The sequence below is a fragment of the Nestor notabilis genome, unplaced genomic scaffold (genome assembly GCF_000696875.1).
Source record: "Nestor notabilis isolate BGI_N333 unplaced genomic scaffold, ASM69687v1 scaffold1369, whole genome shotgun sequence".
NCBI classification, from domain to species: Eukaryota; Metazoa; Chordata; class Aves; order Psittaciformes; family Psittacidae; genus Nestor; species Nestor notabilis.
In genome coordinates this window covers 73,379-81,816 of record NW_009942126.1, presented here as the reverse complement: position 1 = coordinate 81,816, position 8,438 = coordinate 73,379, and positions in this window count along the sequence as shown.

Below are 8,438 nucleotides of genomic sequence, written 5' to 3'. Positions count from 1 at the left end.
CAGGAATGGCAAAATCCCATAAGCTGCTTTTGGGTTTTTTTGTAGTCCTAAATAATAAAAATTTGGCAATATCAGCCACTTTCTGTGATAATCCTGTGCTCTCAGGCACAAAGAAAGAGTTCGAAAAGTCCATTTCCAGTTTTTACCTGAACTGGAACCACAGCTCTATGGACAAGTTCTGAATTTGGGCAAACAACAGAAGCTTGGAGTCAGTTGAGCAGTTTTGGTATCTCTTGCTATGAAGTCATCTTCTATTGCCTACTTGACAAAAAAAAGATGCCTTCATCTTTACGAACAGCTTCTTCCATTTTCTATGTAATAGAAAACTTCTAGAAACTTCATTCTATTTGGCGCAGACCAGCTTTTCATCATTATGTTTTTGTTAAGAATTTAACACCACTAATTTGTTAATTTTTTGCAACATTGCTGGTCACATACAAAGTGTACAGAATGTACAAAAGTGGGAATTTATTTTTGCTTTAGTTGAGGGGAGAGTTTAGGAACGGAGAGGCCTGCTCTAGAAGAGCTTCATATTTTCATTTCTTCTTTAGAACTTCCATCATAACAGCAGTGACTTAGGGAAATTACACTTAGCGATCAAGATTTTCTCATCAGATTTTCTCATCACTTTGTGTGTGCTAAGAGAAGTTGCAAATGTTTAAGTAAATAAAATTCAGAATGACTGCTAGATAGTCACTGCGAAAACATATTGTATAACAGCTTTTATCTCCAAAAGAACTGAGGTTTTGTTATAACAACTGCTGAAATTATGCATTGCAAATATATAATGTTTTGTTTATTTAGATTTTTTGTTCTGGTAATTTTTTCATGAGCATCTTTTTCATTCTGCTTTTAAATCTCTTCAGTGTTTGAAATGGTTTAAATCCAAAACCACATTGCTACATCAGATTTACTGGTGTCGTATATTTGCTTTATACATTGAAAGTATATGGACAGCTCATCAGCAAGTTTGTGGAGTTAAGCTATTCACATCATCTGACAGTCTCTGTCAGATATGGTATATCTCTGTCAGTATATGGTTCTGCCTGTATCAGCTAAAATCATGTGAATTTATAGGCTATCATGCTTCCAGCCCACTAGTAACGCTGTTAGGATGTTTCCCCAAAAAACATCACTCATATCTTACGAAAGAGGAGGAAAGTCCCCATGACTCACATAGAAACACCTTAATTGGTGTAGTTTGAAAGGCATGCTTGCCAGGATATGCATCCTAGGGGACATGGTCTCCTGGGAAAAGGCCAATGCCTAAAAATTTCTTGGAAAAGATGGAAAACAGGTGGAAACTTTGTCAATGCTATTGGTTTAATATGTAAATTATTTTAGTGCTGCTGAAGAGGGTGAGATTAAAACCTTCAGAACATAATTAATAATCTTAATATGGTTTGCACCATAAATATACCTGGCCTTTAACAGAAGAACAAAAGAGGTGTTTGGAGAGGCATCATGGGTGTGGAAGATTTTAATCTTGGTTAGCCTGAGGTTTATCTGAAGAGCTCTCCTTGGCCAAGATCTCCTCTCAGTGTCTCCTGATTCATACCAGAGTAAATGAGGAGAGAATCTGGCCGAAAAATGTTATCAGGTTTAATATCATCATAATTACAAACAGCCCGTTTCACTCAGTAGTTATACCATACAGACAGAAGTTTAACTCCATCCTTACTCTGAGATATTCAGCTTCTAGGTGATGCCTATGGCACACTCATATTCATTCTCTATTCCTTATGGTGGCACCCAATATTCCTTACAATAAGGAGGACTCTAAGTCATCTTATGGACATCCCATTTGGAGCAGAGCCCCTTAAATAGGGACAGGGTATAACTCAGAGAAGTAATTTTTCAGTAAGAGTTAGCAAGGCTGGGTTTGAACCCATAACTGAGAGGCAGCAAGGTCCACAATCAAATAGTATTCCCAGGAGCCTTTCAGCCTGCAGGAAAATAATTTAATTCCATGCAAGTCCTTCCTAACCATCCCTGTCTTAAAAATGTGTTGGTCAGACACTGGCATTGGTTCAGCTCAAGGTTTGTCTGATAAGTCAAATGCTCACGGATATAATTTCACTAATTTCTTGGCTCAAGGGTACTTGCTACCTTGTAGAAGCAGCTCAGTGCCATGTTCTTCATTAGCCAGTTGCTGCTCACAGCACCTTAATTAGGTCACTATCGTTCATCAGGCTAAAATGACTCACTTGACACTTCTGCAAGACAACGGGATCTAAAAATAAAGCTGAGTTCTGACTCTCTTGTCGCAACCAGGCAAAGATCCTTTTTGCACCACAGACACATCACAGCCGAGAAACCTGTTGTCATTAGAACAATGCTATGAGCTATTGTGAAATACAATTGATTTTGGAGTATTTTATTCTGGGGGACTGGAAGTATGCTAAACATCTCATTTATTCCTAAAGAACAAGCGTTTTGACTTTGTTGAGCTGAATTCCATGGAATTCATCTTACAAATTCAGTCATCTGCCAGCCACAGGCCATGAGCCTTTCAGCAGAGAGTGAGCATTCATCATTGTTTTATAATTGTTGAACATCCTTTATGTTGATTATAGATTAGTTTAACATCTGTTACTGGAAGGCTCCAACAATCATGCTATTGCACAAACACATATACCACCCTCTGCCTCCCTTTCAGCTTAGTGTGCTATCTACAGCCTTGAACCATAAAATCCCCTTACCATGAGCTTCCAGGAAGTAAAAAAGTCATCAGTGTTCTGAGGGACCAAAAGACCAGCTCTTCAGCTCAGAAAGTCATAATGGAGCCATGATTTTCTCAGTAAGACTGCTCTCTCTCCAAGAAAATCCTCCTCATGGCGCCTTGCTGAGAAGATTTTTCTATTCTCTTCAGTTATCAAAGAGCAATAAATATTAAGTAGGCTTGGTCAATACTTTTTAATGTGGTTTCTTTTTATTGCTGGAATATGCTGCTTTGCTCAAACAGATATAGTTAGGAGGGGTGGGATGGACTTCAGTAGATTCTTTTCATTTCAATTATTCTCCTAAAAACAATGGTTTTGAAATGGTCAAAGAAGCTTTCTTTGGCATTTTCAGAACTGGGAAAAAAAAATGTTCTTTATTTGAAGCAGTTTTTTGATTTCAAATATAAGTTGACTTATCACAAAAAAAATTCTAAATGTAAGTGGTTTTCTGGTGTGGGATGGGAAAATATTTGAAATTTTAAAAGTTCTCAAGGGACAATGAACCCAATTTCTGGTGAATTTCAAGACTCTCTGTATAATGTATATACTTACAGATTAGTTGTCAGGACTATGTTGTATAGACTATACCACCAGAATAGAATCTAATCTACTTAACTATGAGACATATGGAAAGTAATTGCTTAAAAGTGAAACTAGTGCCAAAATGTCCACTGAGTTGAAAAGGGTAGGTCTGGACATGTCACACCCAGCATTTCCTCAGGACCAGGTCTTACAAAGATCTACTGTGATGAATCCAATCTGTTTCTAATCTTATTGTCATTTATTGCTCCTCCATTACAACTAGTGCCAGTCTTTATCTCTGAAAAAGCCAAAGAGAAAAGCTTTAATTGTGTTCAATGATTTCCATAGAGTTAGAAATGGAAAATGAACCACTTTGATTGAGTGTGGCCAAGAACAGAAAGTAGGAAAAAGAAAAAGCAAAAGGCCCACATCTCTCTCCTAAGTGAGTGGTGTTTAAAACACAGAATCATAAAATAGTATGGGTTGGAAAATCTGATATCCCAGCTTCTGCTCATCAGTGGTGTATAAATGGCTCATTCAAGGAATGCAAATATGCCTTTCTAGTAGAGTATTAACCCTGCTATAAGATGGTTTACAAAAGAGAAGTAGTCAGTCTTAAACCCTCTTTCACTCAAATAAGAGGTCTCCAACATATGCAATCCTGCTCCACTGGTAGAAACTCTTAAACCATACATAACATCTCCTAGGTAACTATAGTACTAGATAAGAGCTGTTTTATTAGTTTCCTAATTAAATTTCACAAACTTCATAGTGGTGACAGATTCTTGGTTATCTCTGCCACAGAAATTCAGATGGGATGCCAGAGGGAAAGGATGGGGCTGTTCCTCTTATTGCTTGCCAAGATTTTGTGCTACCGGTTACACTCGTCAATCTCTATCTGAAGCAGTTAAAAGCTATAAAGAATTCATTAAAAGGGCTGAGATTTATCAAAGGCACCTCAAGCTCATTAAGTATGCTGATGAAATATGAAGCCCTTGAATCCAGACACCGTCTAAGAAATGCTCAACTATAGCCTAATAAGTTTTGGAAGACAGGGGAATAAGTTATTATTTATTTTTTTTAGTTAAAAAAAAAACAATATAATGTTTTTTATTTCTATTATCATTGCTAAAAATGGTAATTTTCAGCTGCATATTTCCTCCCCCTCCCCCCTTCCTTTCATGAATAGCAAAATGACAGCAAAATTTGAGCGTTTAGGAGAAAAAAAGAGGGGAGGAAGATAAGAAATATTAGAATCTGTTTTAAACTGTGGGAAAAGCAATAAAAACAGAGAGAGAGAATGAGAAGACTCAGATCGCAACTCCTGTGAAAAAAAATAACAAACCCAACTTCCCCCTTGAGGTGAAATACTGGAATTACTAGAAGTAGTGAAAACACTGTTTTTTCCCTCCATCCTCTGCTGGGATTTCACCCATTCAAACATTTTCAGTTACACTGAAAGCTCAGAGGCTTTGGGCTGAATCTTTCTTCCCCCAACCCCAACTGTTCTTTTTTTTTTTTTTTACCCACATGGAAAAAAGTGCTTTTTGAAGAAAACCCTGGCATTTTCTGCTAAATTTTTTTTTTTTTTTTGCTAGAAAAACACTTCTCAAAATATCAGATATAATTACCTGTCCAAAAGGAGACGAAGAGAGAAGAAAGGAAGGAAAGACTAAAAAAATATGGGAAATGTGGAAAATTTTCACACCATTTTTGCTAAGTGCGATGCAGAGGATATGCCAGGCGTAGACTTGACTTCAGTCTATCTCCAAACCTGAGCAGGCTCAGCTCATCCTTCCTGCACATTGGTCAGCTCAGTCAATAAAGACAGATCAAGCCTCAAATGGTTTTTCAAAGGAGATAAAAAAATAAAGCAGTTTTCTTCTAAAACAAGTATTGGCTGAGTTTAGCTCAACAATGACCTCCAACCCAGCTTGGTATCAGGTATTTTCTACTGGGTCTTAAAAACATAGCTTTGCCTTAGATGTTTTTCCTCTGTGTGTAAAGACTTAGATGCCAAAGGCACAGGGAGTTTCTGTGGCCAAATGAAATTAATTTTGTGCACAAGGCATCCCCCCCGGGAGGGATTATAGCCCAGATAATAAAAGAGATTCCCTAACGAGTATGCATGTGAAAAAAGGCAGAGGTGCTCCGCAGGATGTGGTTGACAGCCGAGCCCGTACATGCAGCATTGCTGAGCACCAGCAGGCGACATGAGCAGTCGCTGGAGATGCAAATGCTAATGACATTCACCTCTCTGAATACCAGATGTCTGTCTTTTCTCTATTCTGTATATCTCAGGATGCAAATACAGCTGAGAAAATTAAACTTCACAACTAGATGGAGATTGAAATCCAAAGTTCCCACAGATTTAGAGCTGTCCTCGTTCAGACTGTTCTAGAGATACACCCAGGCCATACTGAAATACACTATGAACGTCTGCTACAACAGGAGACATTTCAACATAAACCTTACCAAACAAGTCAAGAGACTATCAGAATACATTACCTTATTTTCTCAGCTCCCTCTCCTTCTGTGTTGAAATATGTGCCTATTCCTCTAACTTTTTTTCTCATGAAGATTTCATAGTGAATAGCAAACACAACTAAAATACCTAAACCAGTGTCAGCAGAACAAATTACCTCCCTAGCCAAAACCTAACATGTCAAAGCCTAATTCAGGAGGTATTACTCCAGACTGTCAGCAACAACCACGGTGGAGTTGTTTCTGTTGCACACACAAATGCCACATCATTATTTGAGAGGACCCCCATCCATGTAACCTATAGAGCAAAAGCAGGACTGACCCAATGAAGATCAGAATCAAAACAAACCCAGAAAACGTTTGTAGACAAAGATAAAGTCATACTATGAAGCAGAAAAAGTCTATGTCTTAGATGTCCCTCAGTAAGGCCACTGCAATCACGCAGCATGAATGAGACAGTACACATACGGAATGATGTGAAAAGACAGTGTTGAATAAAAACAACTGGTTTGGTTTTTTTTCAGTTCTAGTGAATAAGACTTACCTGAGTTAGATAAAGCAGGAAAGCCCCACTTTGAACTAAAAACCCACCTAAGAAAGGGATGGATTTATACTGAGTGGATTATTGTTTTCAGGTGCTGAGATTTATGTCCTGCCCCTCTCCATGCTTTCAGGGAAGCTTAGGTGACCTGCCCTGTTTCCAGGCAATGCAGAGACATCCTGGTGCCCATCAGCAATGCTGTTTAAAGGAGAGATTGAGTAGGAGTCAATCAATACCCAACATAGTAAATGGCGTGAATCACCCAACAACTGATATACACAACCTGCTGTCCAACTGGTATCAGAAACTGTACGTGGCCCTACAATCACATAACACACAGTTGCAGATGCCGAGGTAAGTCACCTGAAGTTGTGGTACAGTCTGGATCCTGTATGTCTTAGTGCACTTGCTAATAAATTCCTAAAAGAAACTGCTCCTGGAGCAAGGATTTATGTAACAATGCACTGCAAAGGGGCCCTTTCCAACCATCATGCAGAAGGTCAGTGACAAAAGTCAACCCAAATAATACTGATTTTCTAATTCTGTGCTTAAACGACAGCAGAACCTTGAGTACTTGCACTGCAATGTGGGTAGTTCAGATGCATAGCAGTTCACACATTTTCGTATGCTTTTTTAAGTGTGTATATGCCTTTCTTCGAAAGAAGGGGACAGAAAAGGCACTAGTTCATCTCCCCATGTCTCACTGATGAAGAAAAACTGTGGCAGTACATTAAAGACTAAGCTAAGTTACACTGGGGACTCAGGAGCCCTTGAGCAACCAGGACAACTGTTTGTGGTTTTATGCCTTCAAGTAATATCAGCACCCAAACTTTTATAAACGTCTCTAAAAAGCAGTGGAACTTCTAACCTCTGTACTCACTTCTCTTTGAGGTTCAAGACATTCATCCTCTGGGACCACCTGGGAAAAACTGCCTATGAGATACAGCTGTGCTTCACTCACAGAAATAGACATCTGCCTTTGTCCTACATTTATGTTTAGCAATATTAGTAATTTAGGCTAAGACATTGCTATGCCAGCATGGATTAGTTACACAATCACCTCTTGCAGAGGGTGTGGGAAGCTTATTACATCCCTACAAGACAGAGCAAAAAGACAGAGTAGCTTTTTTAATACAGAAGACTCCCAAACAGTAGTGAATACAGACAACTATGGAGCCCACCAAGCAAGCAGGTGAAAATATATTAATGTGAACATTTACTATAACAAGTATTTTTTTTTGCCCTCGAGACATTTCTGCTCATTCAAAATGTGCAGCTATAAATCAAATTAGATCAAATACAACTGTCTGAAAGGAAGCCACACAACAATTATTTTTGAATTTTCCCACCCCTCTCCCATAAAAAGCCAGTACGGTATTACAGAAAGTTAATATGTACATCTAACCCATTATATCTGGCTTGAAACTGTATAAAATGACATCTGATAGCAGCTTGTATGGACAAGCTCTCATTAAACATAATTACTCAACAAGGTCTATCCTAAATTAGTTAATGATCAGCAACAGACAGAAGTTTACTAGTATTCCCTGACTTTGCATATTATGGGAAGAGTTTTTCATACTAAAAAGTTCATATCGTTCCTACTTATGCTTTGATTTACTACTTATGAAGTGAATGTGGGATCTGATTACACTAATTGAGCATGTTGTCAGATTGTCACTTTTCTCCTTTTTAATTGCCTCTCCTCTCTTGCATTATCCCACATTTTCAGCCCAACATCCACTTCTGCATGCCTGGTTTTCCCATATGCAGTGCTACAAAACTGGTTACTCTCAGAGTTTCCACAAACTGCATGATCTTGTTGGGGTGGCTGGGACTCCAAGTGAAGACATGTGCCCACTGTGAGCATACACAACTGTTTGTGTTTCCTGCTGCAGAATTAGAAATTGCTGGGACACATAAAGGGCAGCATTTCTGATAATCTGTGCATGATTATCTATGCTGTTAAAGACATTATAGATATCTACTGCACTGATTATTTGACAGAATATATTAATAATTCCTTGTACATGGATTTCTCGTGCAGTGCCTCAGCTGTTCTAATTCAAAACAGTATAAAAGTCTGTCTCAGAACTCTGTACAGTGATTCAATGGGTGGTTTTACGTCCTCAGTGGATGCTTAGAGCTGCTCTTTCCAAACTGCAGAG